The sequence below is a fragment of the Balaenoptera acutorostrata genome, chromosome 14 (assembly GCF_949987535.1).
Source record: "Balaenoptera acutorostrata chromosome 14, mBalAcu1.1, whole genome shotgun sequence".
NCBI lineage: Eukaryota > Metazoa > Chordata > Mammalia > Artiodactyla > Balaenopteridae > Balaenoptera > Balaenoptera acutorostrata.
This window is the reverse complement of record NC_080077.1, coordinates 31490461-31512209: the sequence shown is the minus strand read 5'-3', so window position 1 is coordinate 31512209 and position 21749 is coordinate 31490461.

Below are 21749 nucleotides of genomic sequence, written 5' to 3'. Positions count from 1 at the left end.
CTTGTTTAACTTTCAGTGCCTTTAGGAAAACAGATTGCCATTTTGATCATGTTGATGTTATTCAGGGCTGTTTTGAGGGCCTTGTTATCTTACTTTTGGCTGCCCTGCATGTATAATATATCAAACAAATTAAAATCCACTCGTATCCCACATTAAATATAATTTATACTGCAGCTATAAGAGTAGAGTTGAAGTTGACTAGTTGATGTAATGTTATTTTTTTTGTAGACATTTAATTATTTATTAATTTCCATTTTGCAGCTTTCATTTTGCAGCTTAGAACCAATACTTTTTTCCCCCAGGTTTCAATTATTTTTGTAGACCTTTAAAAATCTTACAGTACATTGGCACTGGGCTCTAATGAGTAATGGATGAAATGTCCTTGATGATGTCAATTTAATAGATGAGTGCATTTTAAAACTTTTTTCTGTAAATAGACCCATTTAGAATATTTTGCCTTTTTAATAAATACGTGGGTCTTTTTTACAACAAACTACCTTCTTGAATTTTTCTATATCTTCTAATTATCTAATTTTTGAGAAATTCAAGGACTTTTCTTTACAGATGATTCTCTTCGCTTTCATATTTTGATATTTAAGTTCTAAAGCTCCTGTCCTTTTATTTTAAGGCGATTTCTGTAATTTGCTATTCAACGCCCATTCTCTGAAACAATGATGTCCAGAGTTGTCCCTTTCAAAAATTAGGGCTCTGCCTTTTTTTTCTAAAAAGATACTGTATGATGACACCTCCAACCCCTTGACTGTAGTAGCTCCTACAGACACTGTGTGTGTGCAAGCTTCCCCTACATACTTCTGCAGACAATAATACTTACTAACATCTAAATCACAGTGCACCATGCTGACCCATTCTGGAAAACGATGCATGGAATATAACTGCGGGGTGCTCTGAAAAGAAATCCAAAATCAGGATGCAAACTAGTCCTTTTCAAAACATTGGGCACCCTCAAGTCAGAGTTTAGAATTTCTCATGTCCTTCAAAGTTGGGGAGCATTTTAGTAGAGTCTGCACACTGTTCTTAGGTTGCTTGAGAAACTTCTTCCCTGTGGATTCTTGGTAAACCTCCATCTCTCAACTTACAGAGAAAAAAATGAAGTGCTTTTCCTTCTCTGCTCTGTCTCATATTCTACTTGATGTCATCCGGGTGAAATGCACTTCCATATTGTTTCATTCAGTGGAAAATAAAGGCCTCGTACCAGTCTAGTTGTTCTGCAAGGAGAGAACATTTTCTGTGTCAACGAGGGTGACACTTAGTAGTAAAATCAGTAAAGTGTCAGTACTTGCATCAGGGAAACATGTATTTATATCATTAAACCTAAAGCTTGCTTTCTGATACAATGTTTTGTGGCCTAACTAAATTATTGCAATGCATTTCAGGATGGTTCAAAATGGCATGAAGAACATGTTAAAGAAAACTTTTTTTTTCTGTTTCTTAGAGTCCTGAAGGCAAACAAAAATTGTACTTTTATTCTCATCCACATTGCCTTTTTCAAGATTTCAATTTTATCCCTTTGATGTTTTCAGATGTCTATAGAGTCAGGGTCCTCTTCTTTGGAAAACCTGAATACAGTATTGCAGCACAAAGTCTTGCTCATACTGTCCACACTTAGAGGATGCCATGGAATTCACAGCGACAAGAATGTTTTGGAATGCTAGCAAAGGAGCAAAAACAGCATGTCCTCTACACACGTTTAGAAAACTAGAGGTACAGAGGACATGGCGTACTTCTTAATAAAGGCTTTGAAAAACACCTCACCTCAGTAAACATTCCTCAGGAGCTGAGGAAACACTCCGGTCAATGACTTACCTCAGATCCCTCAAATCTGGTTTGTGTGAAGCAGACAATAGTATGGACACAATGCCAGACTTGGAAGAGGGAGAGCCAAGGACACGCAAGCACACTCTTTGAACAAGCCCAGTGTCCTGGTTCGGGCACTTTGTGTTGTGCTGTCAACCCAAGAAGCATTTGCGATTTGCTGAGCACACATTGCTAGGTAACCAGGTCTTAATGCTTTTTTCTGCTCCTAAATAGGAGACTTAGCAACTGCCTTCTTTTTTGGTCTTCAGAGCTCCCAATGGGGCTCCCTTTGTACCTCCACAGAGGCCAGTGCAAATCCAGCTGCTCCTGACACTAGTTCATTCTCCTCCCTCTAAGTTTGAAAATGCAAGTACTGCCCTCTGTGACAGCAACCAAAGAGGACCAAGTATTCAGCTTATGGTGGGAATGCATATTGTCATTCCGTTTTGCTTCCTAAATGTTTCATCTGAAGTATCTTTTCCATTGGGAAGAAAAGAGCTACTAAGAAGATTCCCAGAGTTTTTGAAAAGACAAGCAACATTCCCAATTCATTCCCATGACAGGAGGTTTACACTAAATTAGCTTCCCTTCTTATTTGTGAAGCAGATACTCTCCCTTGATGACACTTTCCTGAATTACAACCTGTTCACCTCACTCCAGCCCCTTTAAACAACCCTAGTATCCTTGAGTGAATCTATGCTGGAGTTTTGTAGAAAGCTAAAGAAAGCCCCATTTCTGTCTCCAAATTTCTGCAGAGCAGTGGTCTCCTATGCAGCTCCATAGCCATCAGAAATCAGAAATACGTGGGAAGCTATGAAAAAAGACAGATGCTTGGGCCCCATTCTGAAGATGCTCATTTGGTAGGTCTTGATGAGAACTTAGTATCAGTGTTTTCTTAATTCTTCATGATCCTAATTCACAGCATGTTTGTTAACTAACAATTGAGATCACTTTCGGTTTGTCTGCTCCCCTCGTCATTTCTGATTTCCCTGTTTCATGATATATCTGCATATCTCAGCTTCCTCTGTCTCGTCACTTGAATCGATGACATTTTTCACATGTGCTACCCCAACTTCAGCCTCTGGCCCCCCTCCTGGACATGACTCATGCTTCCTGCTATTCTGGTCCTGGTCCCTACTTGGGCCCCCTTCTGCCAGAAAAGGATAGTCAGAAACTAGCAACCAGCGGGCAAGGTCTCCAAAGCAGGGCACTGTGCAACTGCTTGATTTGCCCCACTTCAAGGAAGGCTTAAGGTAATGGCTTTATCGAAAGTATTTATGAGTGATACATTAAAAAAATAATTACATAAGGAGACCTCCATTCTCCGTCTTGGGCTGCAAAAAGTGCATTGTCCCTGGCTGTGTCTTTGCTCTGGCTTCCAAGGTGAAAATATAAGAAGGATGTAAGCTAGTGGTACCTCTAAGTAGCTGTCACACTCTGAAGGAGGACACACACAAGCAGGCAAAGTGCAGAAGTTATTTGTGATTATATGAAGCATGGTTCCAAAAGATTCAGCCACACTGGGGACTGCTGAAGATCAATAGCAGCATATACTGACCTCAGAAGTCACAATCTATGCTGGAGATGCTTATTTGGAGGCAAGTTACCAGAGCCCCTCAAAGGTTAAGAGCAAACAAATAACAAGAACAAAAACATTAATTTAGGGAGAAAAAGGGATAAAAATTAGCCAAACCAGGATGGAATATATAATACTTTGGAATTCCAGGCTACAGTTGTATGGCAAAATGTCTAGGGTGTATTGGTAACTTTGGTACATATATATTGCTAATTCTGAAGATGGAAATTCAGCTAGAAAACAAAATCCTCTGGGTACAAACTATGTTTATTCAGTGTTTTGAAGCAGACTGCAAATAGTTGGAAAAGATCCTACGTGTAAAAGTTTGAGTTTACTCTGCACATTTCCCAAAGAAGGCTCTTTGAAGCTCAGGAATTTTCTCCAGAAGAATGCACTGAGCTGATATTCTACAACTATGAATGGGACTGAATTTTATCATAGTCTAGTTGGTTGAGTGTCAGTGGATGACCTTGGGCAGGCACAATGTAATAAGCCCAGCAGTATTCTTTTTAGTGGGTCAGATCTTCTGCCTTTATTTTCTGCCAGTTTCCTACTTTTTTTTTTTCAGTTCTAAATAGCAATATTATATCCTTTACCAACTCTCTTCCAGGATATATTCTATATTTTTGTGTTTTAATATAATTTTATGGACATATACTGAAAAGTGCACAAACCATAAGTGAGTTATCACAAAATAAACACATATAATCACTACCCAATCAGTAGAATATTAACAGCATCCTAAATATTCTCTCCCAAACTGCCTTTTAATACCATAGATTAGGTTTTGCCTGTTTTTGAACTTTATATACATGGAATTATACAGTAATTCTATGTCTGATTTAACATTATGTTAGTTCGATTAGGCAATACTGTTGGGTGTACCAATAGCACATTCAATTTTTTAAAAATAAAGAATATTCTCAGATGTGTAATATGCAAATATGTCTGTCAAAAGAAGACAATCTGAGATGCTATTAAGACCAAAGCATCCTTTATTTACACCAAACCCGATTCTCTCATTTACTTTACCTGTCTGACTCTTCTAGGTGCATTTTAGCCTTTATGTTGAATCAAATATACAAAATATACAGAATGGTGCCTATGAGTGCACAGAAGAGTAATTTTCATCAACTAAATATATCTGTATAACCCCTACTAGGATAAAAAGCAGAATATCATCAGCACCCACAAGAATTCCACTTTTTGACACCTTCTAGTCACTACTTACCCCCAAGGATAATTACTATCCTGATTGCTAGCAACATATATTAGTTTTGCCTACTTTTATCTTTTGTGAAAATGACATCATGTGGAATATTCTTTTTGCCTAGCTTTGTTTCTTTATTATTATGTTTGTGAAATTCATCTATAAGTTTGCATGTAGTTATGGAATACTCATTCTCATCACTGTGTGGTATTCCATTATGTGAATGGACCATAATTTATTTATCCATTTTACTGTTAGTGGGCATTTTGAACAGTTTCTGTCTGTGACTATTAGAAATAATGATGCTCTGAACATTTATTTTGGGGATGATTTCATGCATTTCTGTTGAGAAAATTGACATCTAGCGGTGAAATTGTTAGGTCACAGAGTATACTCCATTCAGTTTTAGTGGTTATTACCAAAGAGTCCTCCAAAGTGATCTCACCAGTTTATATTCCTGCCATCAGTGTTTGAGAATCAGTTCTGTAACTTTGCCTACATTTGGTATTGTCAGTCTTTTTAAGTTTACCTAGTCTGGTGGGTGTCCAATGCTCTCATTGTGCTTTTACTTTGCATTTCACTGATTATTGTTGAGGCAATCAATTATTCATGTGTTTCTTGGGTATTCAGATATCCATTTTTTTAATGCGCCAACTTATTTTATAAATTAGGCTCACTGCCTTTTTTTCTGATTTGTAAGAGTTCTTTATATATTCTGATATTAGATCATTTGTGGGATAGACAGATGTTGATGTAGATGCAGATATACATATATTTGCCTTTGCACTCTCTTCATAGTCTTTTGATGAAGAGAAATTTCTAATTTTAATGTAATCCAATTTATCAACTGTTTTCTTTAGGACCAGTGCCTTATGAGTCCTGTTTAAGAAACCTTTGCCTGTGCCACATCGTGAAGATATTTTTTTTTATGTTTTCTTCTGGAACATTTATTGTTTTACCTTTCATATTTAACTCTACCAAATACCTAAAGTTGATCTTTGTATGTGACGTGAGGCAGGAGTCAAATTTTATTTTCTTTTTCCATATGCACACCCAGATGACCCCGTACCATTTACTGAGAGATGGTACATTGCCCTCTGCTTGGCAGTGCCACCTTTATCAAAAGCATAGTGACCATATATGTGTGTTTATTCCTGGACCCTCTGGTTTGTTTCACTGCTCTATTTATCTATCATTACACTTTGTCTTTATTACTGTTGCTTCATAATATGCCATAAAATCTGATAAAATAAGTCCTCCAACATTTTTTCCCAGGAATATTCTGGCTATTCTTGGCCCGTTATATTTTCATATAAACTATTGTGTTGTCTGGATGCTCTGTGGATCTATTTCTATTGCCTGATTTTTTTGTCTTGGTTTTCTGTAAAAATTATTCAGTGTCTTACCATTATCTAGAGGATAAAGTCCAAGTCCTTTATAAAAGTTTGTTTGCATTTCCGTGATTACTAATGAGGCAACCAAACAGTCCTAAGTTTCACGAATATTCAGATATCCATTTTTGTAATGTGCCTATTCAAATCTTTTGACCATCTTTAAAATTGGACTATCTACCCTTTCTGATTTGCAAGAGTTCTTTTTTTTCAATAAAGACATATTTGTCTTCACCTAGTTCTCCTCCCTCATTACCTACCAACCTTTATTTCCCAATTTGTAGTACTACTATACTCAATTTGTAATATTACTTATAGTTTAACTGTACACATGTTATTTTGGATATTCTGCTTTTTACCTGGAATACCCATCCCATTCCTTCTTAAACTGGCCAATTCCTACTCATCGTGCAAAACTTAGTTTAGGCCTGATTTCTGTTCAGAATTTCTTCCCAAAGGCACTATTCTTAGGATGGCTTTTATGCCACTCTGTGCTTGTCTCTGTCTTGGAACTTACCTTACTATATCAGTTATCCTTTTGTGTGTCTGCCCTGTTTCATGTGTCTTTTTCATATCTGTGCACCATCACTTTACATATTTTCTGACTCATATTAAGTATTCAATTCACTCTGCATGAATGGCAGTCTCCAATCTAGACAATTCTTGCCCAAGAGCAGCTGCTGAACAGCTTGAAGTTTTATTTGTGTATTTGTTAGAGTTGTTTTCATGTTTGACACTAATTTTTACAGCCCAAACAATTGAGTGATGTTACCCAATAATAATACATGAGACTTTATTGTGCTGAAGTCTCCTGATTTTCTAAAGTAGCTTTGGCTACTTTTCCATGGGGAAACACTCACTTAAGGCACTTAGCAACTTCCTCTTTCTGGCCTTCCGGGTTTCTGTTTGGACTCCCTTCTTGATCCGCATAGGCTAATCTAATTCTAGCAATCCCTCTAAAGAAGCTTAGGCTATAAGTTCATAGAGACTCCTCACTTGGGGAGAATTAGAGTTCTGCTGCCTTGGAACGTTAAAGCTCTTTCAGGGATTGCCAAACAGGAGAAATGCTTCAACCAACATATAATTACGAATGGAAATGAAATGAATAACTTAACCTCCCACTTTTACTACATTCAAACGATCCCCAACATGTTTCAGTGCTGTTCTAAAGGCTCCTTTATGCAAATGATTTGTATCTTTCATCAGCCCCAGTGGATTGGATTGAAATCCTAGGTAAGAACAAACTGTTTCTGATGACTTTGACATCTACGAGAGATAGCTTGTGTGTATGCATTGGGGTGGGGAAGGGAATCAAGTAGGAATAGACTGTGCTGCCAACCAGAAGCAGTTGTTTCTTGTAGTTGAACTGGTTTCTCCCAAAGAAGTGTTTCATTGAAACGTTTGCTTCAAAATGACTCTGTTCTGCTGCAGTGAGGAGAGACATCCAGTTAAAACATTTAATTAGCTCCCAATTTAGATGGCCAGAATGATCAGTCAGCCAGTGTTTTGGAACCTAAGTTTGTACATTCCTTGGGATTGGTGAGTCTTGCTCAGCGGATGTGGTCAACTGTGAATAGTTTGTATGCAACTCACATCACAGAACAGATTTTTCTCCAGTCAGTCCCTTGAAGGACAGCTAGAAAGGGATTAGGAAAAACTTGGGTGATGTAAAGATAATATTTCTCCGTCTTCTCCTTAATGTCCCCACAGAAGCATATAGTAAGAATATCTCCAGTCTTAGAAGTTGTAGAAGCTAGGAAGTGTATATGGAACTAAAGCGAGCAGAAATCTGGTTTAAACTGGTTAGATTGTTTTCGCTCAATTTCAGGGTAATCATGACCTGGGTAGTGGTTTTAGATACACTGCTCATTGAGTAAGTTTTTTTAGCTAATACAAATAAATCGCTATGCTAGTGTGTGTGTGTGTGTGTGTGTGTGTGTGTGAATATACATGCTGTATATCTGTGAAAAATTCAGTTCTTCAGTCAAGCTAACCTTCCTGTTTATTTCCATGGTATAAATCTAACTTCCTTCTTCTGTCTGTACCACAAGATAGGAAGCTCTTACCCAAATTCTATACAGTAGTTATAAGTTTGCCTGATGAGTTTGTAATTCTTTGCTGAGAGAATGCCTTCAGTCTTTCCTCCTTTCTAGTCAAGGGGCCCTTGAGAAGATGGGTCCTTTTTGATCATTTCCAACCTAACTCTTCTCCTTCACAGAACTCCAATCTCATTAGTCATTTCTCTAATCCTAGCATTTAATGTTCTAGAAAGAACAAATAGCATAGATTTCTGCATGATATTTCACTACTCCTTTTTTGACTATGCCCTTTACTTACCCAGAATGCCCTTGCCCCATCTTCATCTGTGTAACATCAAAAATGTTTTTTCTTCCAGGAAGTCATCTCTAAACCCTCTTGGGCCAAGGGCCTTTCCTCTGAGTTCCCTTCTGCTATCATGATCATCACAGTGCCTGGCTTGGCAGGGTCTCAGTGTGTGTGAGTGAATGCATGATGTTCACAACCTATGTTGAATTATATCTTCAGTGTGTCTCTGTTTACTAGATGATGAGCATCTTGAGATCAGGGACTGTACTTTATTCATATTATTCATATGTGTATTCCTATAGTCCAGCTGAAAACCCGGATGGAATATGGGAGGTGCTTAATAATTGATAACAGAACTGATAGGAAACATTTTAATACCTTGAAAACAGCTGGAACCGGGCCCCTTCCAGAGAGCAACATAATTTCTTTGAAACATTTCCCCATGTCAGAATTTCCCAAGATGCTGAAGCCAAAAGCTCACAGATAAACGTGCGGTCATGTATCACACAGTCATGTCCTCCTGTCTCTGGTTATTCAGCTGGGGAAAGGGAAAACAGCAGTGATTTGCAAAGCATTTTTGCTAGTAGAGACAACAATGTCTTAGAGCTTCAGGAGAATGACATGATCTGATAAAACATGAGTGTAAAGAAGGTTTTTATGAAGAATAATTTATAGGAGGAAGTCATGCTAATGTCCAGTATTAGTGGGGGAGAATCAAAGCAGAAATAGAAGGTAAGTGAAGGGTACTTATCAGTAAATCATTTGAACAGTATTATAACAGTCGGCCAATTCAAACTCTATGTTTTCTTTTCACATGTCATTGTTTTTGATCCAGGCTAGTGAGTTAAAACAAGAGAGATAAAAACACATATGTGGGCTAAATAACACATAATTGCTTTGCTATATATGTCTCTTTCATTCAGAGCCTATTTTTATACAATAAGCTTTGTGAGCTTTGTGGTTGGCAATGAATGCCTAAGTGGAGTGTAAAAGATAACATTCTTGGAAAGCTTTTTGAGATATTTTAGTCTCTATTTCAGAAATTAATATGAATAAAAATGAGAATGCTTTATCTAAGGGAACTGAATACCTTTGAAGTATATATATTTAAATGATTTGGAAATTTGTTTCTTTGCTCTTAATCATGCTGTAAAACAGTAAGAATTGTGTTTCCTCAGATTCTAAAATGTAATATTCTACTTACTGTCAGATTCCCAAAACAGTGTTGGAACCTAAGACCTACAGAAAATAAGCATGGAAGGGGATGGTTAAAAGCAAAAACAAAGTAGTCTAAAACAAAACATTAATTACTCTTGAAGAATAAGGTCTATGGGAAAACTAACAGCTAGGTAAGAATAAGCTGCTAAGGCTATCGTTATAGTGATGTGGGCACAAAACAGGATTTGACCAGATAAATGATCTCATCATATTTTTTCTATCTTGTGTTTCTGGGTTTTTACAATGGGCTACCTACCATTATTCTGAAGAAAGCAATCCTACTTTTCACTTACTTGCATGGGAAGCACAATTATTCATAGGCTGGGAATATCTTTGCAGAAGCTTGAAAGTAAATACATCAAAATACACAGGACTACTTGATATGCTTAGAAAGAAAGAGTTGTTAGTTTCCGTCCGTACAAGTTTTGGCAAGTCTATTAGTTCACACAGTTACAACACAAATCCCAGGTTTTGACTTGTGCTTCAGTAAATTCAGTAAATGAGTGAATTTACTCATACTTCATACCTGTTAATATGCATGAGCTGAAAAACAAGATAGCTAAATAGAATATACTTTGGCCTGATCTTCAATAAACTTGAATTATTTTCTTAAGTTTACGGCAGATTCACTCTAATATTGTGGGTAGTATTTAAATATACAAAACTGAAGTGGTCGTTAAGTTGAGAGATTGCTATAGTTTTTGAAAATTTCTCCAAGAAATAGTACTTCTAAACACAATTTAAGTAGACTAAAAATAAAGGGATTGCCTTTGCTCATTTTGGTAACTGTTGTAAGTGGCACATTTAAAAATTTACTCCAGACGGTTATAATCTAATGACACAGAACACTACATAGTATCACTGAATTTAGAGAGTATATTTTATATCTCTGTGCTCTGAAGTATTACCCCCTAGGACTGCTGCCTCCATTTGTCCTTTTCCCATTTTCCCACTCCGCTCTTGGTCCTGCAGCTTTGGAAAAGAAACCTTCTGATATTATTTCACGTGCAGTTTCCACTCCCCCACCTTCCAGGCAGCACTGGCAAAATCACAATTCTTTTACCAGCAAGAGAGAGACTTCTCCCCATGTAAACAGAGCTGAGAGCTCTGACACATCCTTTGATTGCCTGAAAGAGGTGGAAGGTTGTTTATATATCTGTGGTCTCTGTGCTTGGAAGTGATGCCATACTGATGCTCTTCGTCACCTGAGGGGGTTGAAGGGGTAGTACCAGCAGGATGAGAGGATCAGGAATTTTCTGCTGACTTTGCAGAATGGTGAGGACTGGCCTTGATTTTTGAAGAGTACTCTTCAAGCTTCTACCTTCATTTTGTTAAAATTGGTTCCGATTGTTCAGATTGAGCCACTCCACTGCTTGTTGCCAGCTATGTTGGTCAGCTGTCATGAGTTTACTGTCTAAAGATAGTGGTTCTTAAATTTTTGGCCTCAATATCCCTCTATAATCTTAAAAGTTACTGAAAGTCCTAAAGAGCTTTTGTTTATGTGGGTTCTATCTATTGCTATTATTTCTATTAATATTAGATATCAAAACTAAGCAATGAAAAAAATGCTTAATGATTGATTCATTTAAAATAACAGTCATGGGCTTCCCTGGTGGCGCAGTGGTTGAGAATCTGCCTGCTAATGCAGGGGACACGGGTTCGAGCCCTGGTCTGGGAAGATCCCACATGCCGCGGAGCAGCTGGGCCCGTGAGCCACAATTGCTGAGCCTGCGCGTCTGGAGCCTGTGCCCCGCGACGGGAGGGGCCGCGATAGAGAAAGGCCCGCGCACCGCGATGAAGAGCGGTCCCCGCACCGCGATGAAGAGTGGCCCCCGCTTGCCGCAACTGGAGAAAGCCCTCGCACGAACCGAAGACCCAACACAGCCAAAAATAAATAAATAAATAAATAAATAAATAAGAAAAATCCTTTAAAAAAATAAAATAAATAAAATAAAATAAAATAAAATAACAGTCATAAGTTCATTACATACTAATAACTTACCTTTATGGAAAATAACTATATTTTCCAAACTAAAAAATTAGTAAGGACAGTGACATTTTTACATTTTTGCAAGACTCCTTTATGTCTAGATCAATAAAAGAAAGCTGGATACTCATATCTGTATCTCCATCTGTTGTGATTCGTTGCTTTGATTCAAGTTTATGCAGAAAATCTGTCCTCACACAAATAGGTAGTAGTTGGAAAAGGAAGGGGTATTTTAATAGCCCTTTCAGATAGTTGTGGCTATTCTTCTCTGACGCAGAAATCAAAAAAGTTAGTTACAGTGTGGAATCTTAAAGCATATCAATGAACTTTCATACTCTTACTTTAAAATCCACTGAGCTGTCCTATATTTTGACTGTATCTTTATTCTGCAGAATCACACATACATCATTTGGAACATATTATTAGTTTACTAAGTTTTGCAGATCATACAAATGTTGATCTATTTTATTATTTTATTTATATACAGATGATATGTATATTAAAACATTTAATATCACATACCATATCACCACCTGTCTCATCAGAAGTCTTAACATGTTGGAAAGCTGTCAAACTCAAAGTGACAGATTTAAGTTTACCAAAATCCTAATTTTCACTTTCACTCTAATTTTATCATGGGTATCAAAAACTGTCAGTTGTTTTCTCTAAGGTAATAGGATAACTTCAATTCAGAGAAAATGTCTGACAAATACCCAAGTTTAAATAACTATAGTTTGTCTGTCAATCATTTTTTAAATGAAAATCATGTTCCGTGAAGAAAAGCGGTTAGTGCAGCCCTAACTCGAAAAGATCACAGAGTGCTTTTCCTAGAGACAACCATCATATTTTAGCAGAAGTGCAGTGCGCTTAAAGGTTGAACTTTAATAACACTAATACTTTTTACTGTTTCACCAAAAGCATCTTAAGTAAAACTGAATTTTTTAAAAACTGCAAGTGCACGGTAGTGAGGAGATGATCACTACTAGTATAGTTTGAAGCCACTGCCCTGGAGTCATGCTACAGCACAACAAGTTTTAACCCTGTTGCTTTCGCACTGAGTAGGTCAACACAATGTAAAAAGCAAATAATATTAATATTATAATGAAAGTCATTTTTACGTTGCAGACTACTACAAGGGTTTCTGGAAGCTTAGGGGTCTGGGAACCACATTTTGAGAAGTGATGCTTAAAGGTATCTTTTGGTGTGACTTTGTATTTTTTACATTCCCTTTCACTTGCTTTTGAGCAATATAGCAGCTATTCAGAGGACATTTTCACTCAATCTATTGCCAGCCATTTTTCTAGATGCCACTGATTACTACTGCCATGTTACTTGAAATCAGTTTTGCCCATCCACATGGTTGATGCAGAACTTCAGAAAGTCATGGAAGTAAAGGTTATGTTTAAGGTTGTAAGGATTTAATGAGAAGATATCTGTAAAATACTTACCCCAGGGCCTGGCACTTGTTAAGACGCCAGAGTCTCTTTTGTGCAGTAGGCCTTCAAGAAATATTTCCTGTACTTAATCAGGCTTTTGGGGGAAAATGATGGGGTCTAGACATCTGTGGGATATCCAAGAGTAGATAGATATTTGAAGATGTGTACTTTATGCTCTATATACAGGACTAGACTGGAAATATATAGTTAAAGCCATCAGCATATAGATCATAACTGAACCATGTGGAAGGATAAGATTTTCCAGAAAGAAAATATAATGGGTAAGATAAGGGAGCCTAGACTTAAGTACAGAAGAACACCAAATTTAATGAACATTAAGAAACATTAGGCCCACAATGAGACAGAGGTAGCATGGCCAATATTCTTTCGATACATGTTATTGATAAAGCACTAAGCATTACTCACCCTGTATCAAACCTTGTGATAGATCCTCTAGGGGAAAACAAACAAACAAACAAACTCTGAATATTAAAATGAGGTAAGAGCAGTAATTACAGAATCCTTGTGACCCAAACTGAAGCATATCCTGAAGCCATTTCAGTATTTTCAGGTTTTTATCAGGAAAAAAAATCTCATTTAGAACTGAGATTAAATAGGGAAAAGATAAAGAGAGGACTATGGAGTTAGTAGTACAAGGGGTCCAAAAGAGGAAATAATAATTAGCCTGAAAAGATGACAAATTATTTCACACTCTTTGGAAAGAGACAGCTCGATGATACTGGTTAATGAGCTGCCAAGTAGAGCTGGCTTCCTCTGGCACTTTCTGGGAACCCTCTTAATCCAGAAGGGGATGGGATGGGCACAATGGCTTGGCAGAGGTGAGGCTGAGCAGATGGGGAATCCCTTCGCAAGAGTAATCGTAACAGCTTAAAAGAACACTCCAATACAACAAAAAGAATAAAATACCTAGGAATAAACCTACCTAAGGAGACAAAAGACTTGTATGCAGAAAACTATAAGACACTGATGAAAGAAATTAAAGATGATACAAACAGATGGAGAGATATACCATGTTCTTGGATTGGAAGAATCAACATTGTGAAAATGACTATACTACCCAAAGCAATGTACAGATTCAGTGCAATCCCTATCAAACTACCAATGGCATTTTTCACAGAACTAGAACAAAAAAATTGCACAATTTGTATGGAAACACAAAAGACCCTGAAGAACCAAAGCAATCATGAGAAAGAAAAACAGAGCTGGAGCAATCAGGCTCCCTGACTTCAGACTATACTAGAAAGCTACAGTAATCAAGACAGTATAGTACTGGCACAAAAACAGAAATATAGATCAATGGAACAGGATAGAAAGCCCAGAGGTAAACCCACGCACATATGGTCACCTTATCTTTGATAAAGGAGGCAAGAGTATACAATGGAGAAAAGACAGCCTCTTCAATAAGTGGTGCTGGGAAAAGTGGACAGCTACATGTAAAAGAATGAAATTAGAACACTCCCTCACACCACACACAAAAATAAACTCAAAATGGATTAAAGACCTAAATGTAAGGCCAGACTCTATAAAACTCTTAGAGGAAAACATAGACAGAACACTCTATGACATAAATCACAGCTAGATCCTTTTGGACCCACCTCCTAGAGAAATGGAAATAAAAACAAAAATAAACAAATGGGACCTAATGAAACTTAAAAGCTTTTGCACAGCAAAGGAAACCAGAAACAAGACGAAAAGATAACCCTCAGAATGGGAGAAATATTTGCAAATGAAGCAACTGACAAAGGATTAATCTCCAAAATATACAAGCAGCTCATGCAGCTAAATATCAAAAAAAACAAACAACCCAATCCAAAAGTGGGCAGAAGACCTAAATAGACATTTCTCCAAAGAAGATATACAGATTGCCAACAAACACATGAAAGAATGCTCAACATCACTAATCATTAGAGAAATGCAAATCAAAACTACAATGAGGTATCACTTCACACCAGTCAGAATGGCCATCATCAAAAAATCTACAAACAAATGCTGGAGAGTGTCAGTTCTCAATACATTTATTTCCAATGTTATTTTTCCTTACATGTGTGATTAATAAATATTAAATTTTTCTAGGCTTTAAAATGATCGGTTGTGTCTATCTACAATTGCTAACTTATATGTTAAAGCTTAAGACTTTAGTTTTTGATTGACAGTCAAAGGATATAAATTTCCCTTTAGTTTAGTTTAGGAAAATAGTATTCCTCTAAACCTATTTGAACCCAGCCCAAAACTTTTAAAAGTCTTGTGCTATGGCATTAAGTTGTTCAGAGCCTTGCAGTTTTCACAATACTCATGATTCCATAGATCAAAATCATTAATGCATCACCAAGTCAATATTATTATAATAGTAATTTCAGGTTACATTTCTTTAGTAATAGAGAGTTTTGGAGACTACTAACTAGGGGATTAGTTCCTAGGAGAAAAAAACATGCTCTTTCAATTTATTGTATAAACTTGTCAAACTTAGAAAAGTACATCTAAGAATTATGAGTACTATTGGTTAACTACATAGGTTTCAATTTACAATTTGTTTTTAATTATAAAAGGCTGTAACCTTTATGGCTTTGTTTTGGATCCTTATACATACCACTTTGAAAAAAATAGATAAACAACATGTTGCATAACCCAAATTAACAAGAGTGAACCTCACCTGGTTGCATTAAATCTTTGTGATTCATCTCTGTTTCCATGAGTTCCTCCATTTTCATCCACTCTATAATCCTGACTTTTTCCCCAGGCCAGACCTCATGATTCATCCCTGATCCTATTCCAACCTTCTTCAGATGTCTGTGAGGAAAGGACAAGATAAAATTAGGTTACCTCTACAATGAGAACAGTACACTCTCCTTAAGATCAGAGTTGATGGATATCTCCAACGAACAAAGTGACATCTGTGAGACCAGTTTCTTCTTTATCTCCTGCTCTTCTCTTACTATGTCATCTTTGGCTCTGTTGTTGGCTGTTTTTCACTACTCACCCCAATAATATTGGTGCTTTCCATCCTCACCTATTCTGAGCAGTATTCTCCATACTCATAGCTTCAAAGACCATACACTAATGACCTCCAAATCTCTATGATTTCTCCTCTTCAGGTCACATGTTCAGGTTGCCTATTGGACATCCCATTGGATAATCTTTAAGTAACTCAAACCCAACACGTGCTGAAGTGAGCTCCTCACTTTCTCTCCATATCCTCATAATTATCCTTTCCCTCTCATTTCTGTTAAAGACTCTCAAAGTCACCTACTCATAAGAAGGATTGTATCTGTTACAATTCATTTGTTTGTAAGTAATAGAAAACATTGATTTGACTGGTTCTAATGGAAAAGAGTTTATTATCTCACCAAATAAGGAGTCTAAAGTTAGAGGACTTCATGGCTGGTTAGTTCACTGTCACAATATCATCATCAAGGACCCAGGTACTTTCATCTCTCTGTGTGGCCGTTCTTGGCATATGTACCTCTTCTGTAGGCTAGTTATGAGTTGATGTCAGCAATTCCAGATTTTGCATCCTCAAGATAATATCCAGGGGCAGAAAAAGGGTGTGCTTCTTCACTGTGACTCTTCTTGAGATTAAGACACTTTTTTTCCAGAACTGCTTGCCTACTCCTTGCTTCCAGTGTGGAAAAGAGAAAATGGATTTGGTAAATACATAAGTAGTCTTTATCTCAGTTATCTTATTAAATCATAATCATGATTGGAGACTCCTGCTTCCATCCATAATGGAGTACCTGATAGCAGACTTACCCTCCTGCCGTAAACAACTAGAAAACTGGTTAAAACATGTAACATTAGCAACTGGAACTGGATATAAGCAGCCAGAACTGTGGTGTCTCAGAGAAGGAAAACACATAACACAAGCCCAGCAAATGTCCTTGTTTTCTACCTAAAGGCACTTACCGAACCATGCTCCATGAAGCAGGAACCCAAACAGAGCCCCTCAGTTTCACTGAGTTGGGGAGGTAGAGACTGGAGCTGAGGGAGGGAGAGACGGCTGGAATTTGCAGGTAGACCCTCAGTGCATGAGGAGAATACTATGCAGAGAAGGACCTTCACCTTTCTGCACTGGGGTCCCTTGAGTCTGTTGCTGAATATTAATACTAACGAATAACGAGGATGTGTTACATATATGCAATGCAATACTGCTCAGCCATAAAGAAAGAATGAAACAATGCCATTTGCAACAGCATGGATAGAACTAGAGATTGTCATACTAAGTGAAGTAAGTAAGACAGAGAGAGACAGATATCATAGGATATCACTTACATGTGGCATCTAAAATATGACACAAATGAACTTATTTACAAAGCAAAAACAGACTCACAGACATAGAACACATACTTATGGTTACCAAAAGGGAAATGTCAGGGGGAGGGATAAATTAGGAATTTGGGAGCAACATATACACCCTACTATATATAAAATAGGTAAACAACAAGGACCTACTGTATAGCACAGGGAACTATAGTCAATATTTTGTAATATCCTATATGGGAAAAGAATCTGAAAAAGAATGTATATATATTCTTTAATTTCAGGTACGCTTTGCTGTACACCTGAAAGTAACACAACCTTGTAAATCAACTATACTTCAATTAAAAACAAAACTCCACAAAACTGGGCAGAAAACATCCAGATGACAGGGAAGCTGTAAGCTGAACAATTTCTAGAGCTTACATATAACTCATGATTGGGGTAAAAAATCATCTATCTTTACTTCTCTGAAGCAGGTATATAGCAAGTTCTTTTACTCAGGCTATCAAGAGTCATGTGCTCTATATCCACAGAGTGTCAGTACTCAAGACTGAATATTGTGTTGTAAACTCTTGAAAATGACAAGCCCCCACTGTTTTTTATGTTTCTCTGGTCTCCATCCCTAATCCTTCCTTACCCATTTGAGCATAAATGAGGACAGGCAAAGATGACAAGCTGGGTTGAGTTTCATGGTTAACTCTGAACTTCCTTAAAGGATCTAAGCAAATCACAAGTTGATGCAGTTTTGTTTGTACTTAAATATATGTGACGCACCTCTCCAAGGGTCTCTAATTCTGGCCCATGCTGAGAGCCACGTGCAGGGTCATCCAGCTGGTGAGAATAAACAACCATTCAGGGCTTTTGGCTTTCTGTGTGTGTGAGTCATGGAGGGGTCCTTGTTGGAGTGTTAAGAAAGATCAACACATGGCAGCTTTCTAAAGCCTGTTTCTGGAAACCTAGCAGGAGGGAACAGAGAGCCATTGTTCAGAGCCTGTAAAGTGTTAAGAGACTGGAGTGGGAAATGCATGCATAGGGAAGACCAACCTTTTGATGGATCAGAAATTGAAAATGATTGTAATTAAACTGAAATTAAACCAGTGGTGACAGAGGGATTTTGGGGTGAGAAGATACAGTGGCATGAAAGCAAGAACACAGGGGTTAAGATCAAGGAGATGCCAGGTCCAATTAGATCAGGAATTCTCATAAGAAAACAAGACACCGGAGGAAACCTGGTTTCTTCTGCAGTAGACTTGACCATGACCATGAGAAGAAAAAAAAAATGTTGAAGCTCTTTTGCTAGAAGTGAATCTACAGCTCTATTCCTACATGGTAATGGCCACCTTGATAATACAACATAATATACAGAATTACCAAATTCTAGTCTGCCAAAAAACCTTATAGTAACATCCTTCTGTGGAAGTTTGTTCATACTTTAAACCTTTTTGGATTCTACACATCCATGAAAACACTTGAGAAATCACCTTCGAATAGTATTGCCTTTACATGCAAGTAAAAGGGCCTCTGCCCTTGGCTCTGCACCTCACAGATACGTGATAAATAAGATTGGTAAAGAAACATGGTGCCCTTACCATTGACCCAGTGCTGACATAGCACACCTGGAACCCTAAATGTCTGCACTTGTGACTGACATTGTTCAGGCTTCAGGGAAATGCTTCTGCCTGTCTTGCACCCTGTGTCCTAGAAAAAGTGAGTGTGTCTGGGTCACTATTACCATTGAAGAGAGAAACTGCTTTGGAGTGGATTTGAACAGCAGAAGCCCTTAGGTAAGAGAAAATATATTAAATAATTAATCAAATCCCTGCTCTCAGATAATATAAACATATCCGTTCTTTCATCAAAGTGTTGTTTCCCATGGTACTGAGCAACCATTTTTCATGCTATTCCTTTTTCCAATTCATGATCCTGGAGATACAAACTAGTGTGGTATTCATAACAGTTGCATATGGTGACTGCGGAACACTTCAAAATGTTAAAAAAATTCATACTATTTTTAAATTTCTACACCTATTTTATCAGTCATCCAGGTATCACTGGACACCCAGACATGTGCAATAAAAATTAATATGCTTATCTTTGATAATTTGCTAACTTCCAGTCATATAAAAATCATAGATTTATACTTTGTCATTAGGACAGTTACATACAGCAACGTTAAGAGAATAAAACATATTTTTTTACAGGGTGTTAGCTTATTTATAACTTAAATATTAAGACATATGGTAGGATGACCTCCAATTTCACTCCTAACTTGAGCCCTGCACTCCCCAGCCTGACCACACTTGACCCAGTACGATCCAAGCTACCAGAGTTAGGTGACCTGGCTTACTGACATCTCAACAAGGAAAGGAAGTGTTGTCCTTTTAATCTGACAGTATCTTTCTGTGTACTCAGGAAATATTGTTAGTTGCCTTGGACTCTGGTGATATCGTTTCCTTTCTAAACATTTTCTTTCCTGGAAAAATCAGTCATTTTTATGTTCTGTCTCTGACAAAGTTTTGTCACTGAAATTTCCATGCTTTGAGTTGCAATACACAACATATGCAGAATAAATTCTTGTCCTGCATAGAGAAAGGCTTAGGGAAATGCTCACTTTTCAAAGGTCACTCCTTACCATCCACAACACCTCTCATTTAGCGGGACTTTAGAAATATTGTTTTATGAGTTGTGTGCAGGAATAATAAAATCAGATGATAAATTACAAATATATGTTTATAATGAGTTTACCTGGGTAAATAAACCAAGATAATGAGAAAAGAGGGAAGTGATGAAATGTTAAATCTACCTTGGGAGCAGATGGTAGTGCCCAGGAAAAATTTTTCCACAATACTAAAAGCCTCTTAGAAGTCCTGTGTTTTACGCTGAAGATCTGTTTCAATATAAAATTGTTTTAAATGACACCATTAAGTAAAGTGGGTGCTCCAGAAAAGTGCTCCCTACTGAGGCTATAACTTGAGTAAACTCTGTCATTGACTCTCACCCAAAACCCCCTGGCCACAGTGTGAAGAAACACAGGCTTAGGGGAACCTTAGCAGATCCTAATTATCTGCTGTTCATCGTATATATTCGGTGTGAAGAGTGGCTTTTGAAGAATAAATTCTTCTTCAATTCCAAAAAAAAAAAAAAAAAATACTAAAAGCCATCTATTAGGGCGAGTTCCCAGAGTAAAGAGAATATAGTGATTGTCTTCAAGGGCAAATGACAACGATGGGCCCCCATCTTGAGGGAGAGTCCAACAGCTAAGATGGAAAGCTCAAACCTCCTGCTACTGCTTTTCATTTTACTAATGAGATGATCAAACTTTTGAATGAACCATCCAACAAGATGCATCTTGGCTAACAAGAGAATTCCCTGAGATTCCAGGTTCCAGGATGAGTGCCCCTTCTCTCCTCTCTCCTCCTACAAGTCCAGAACTACTTGGACCTGTCCTGCTGCTTGATTTTTACTCTCAGTTATTTCTTAACTAGTCTTGGGATAAAGACTTATGCCTTTTCTTCCGAGAAGTTAAAGAATCTTTAGCAGCGCTTTGAAACCAAAGCCTTGCCCTTAAAACCATAACTTTGAGAATATCACTGCTAAAGACTCTGTGTTTTTTCCCAACAAGCCTTGTAAATTTAGGATAAAACACTTAGATAATGATATCTAAACTTTAAGAGAAAATACCATACATACTTTAAAAATATATATGGTTCTTCCTAAAAGTGTTGCTTGAAACACAGTATGTCAATGAAGTAATGAAGACTGGTTTCTGGTGGACTTAGTAGCATTAGATGTACTCATAATACCCAAGATTTTTCAAAAGTGGTTTAAAATTAATTTCATTTTAAGAAAAATTTGGCAGAAGTTCACGTCATTGGGCCATAATTACAGACATGCTCCCTTAAGTGTCTATAAACCAGACTATTGATTTCCATGATGCCATCTTCTGTGTAATAGAGAATGCCATCAGCTTTGCTTTGTTATTATTTTCCTATTTTTTATTTTTTTTCATAAAGCCCTTTAGACTGAAAACCCCATTATACAATTGTCAAAGTGAAAATGATCTTTAAATAAGATATGTGTTGCTGTCTGATAGTTTCTCCATAAAATTGGAATCATACATAATAATGAAAATCAATTATCTATTCACATTATTTCCTCCTCTTCCAGGTTTCAATACTAAGCCTCTTATTTTCTCTTATTGTCTTGTCTCCCTTTCTCTTAAGCTATTTTATGCATTCATTAGTTTTCTGATTCTCCAGTATATGTCTTTCTTGAGCATTAATTTATCTGTTCCAAGCTATTTCATAGGCATTTCTATTTATTTTATTTTTTTCCATCTTGACTTGGTTCTCACTTCCAGAGCTTTTCTACAAGGGTTCTCTGCTTTCTGATTTCTTTATGTTGATGAAAATCCATGAGGCTGCTTTTAGTGTGTTTGTCACCAGCACTGAGCCCTTTCTGCCAATTCCATCCCTTCCATTTCTTGCCCCTTCACTGCTCTGATCAATGTGTTTTT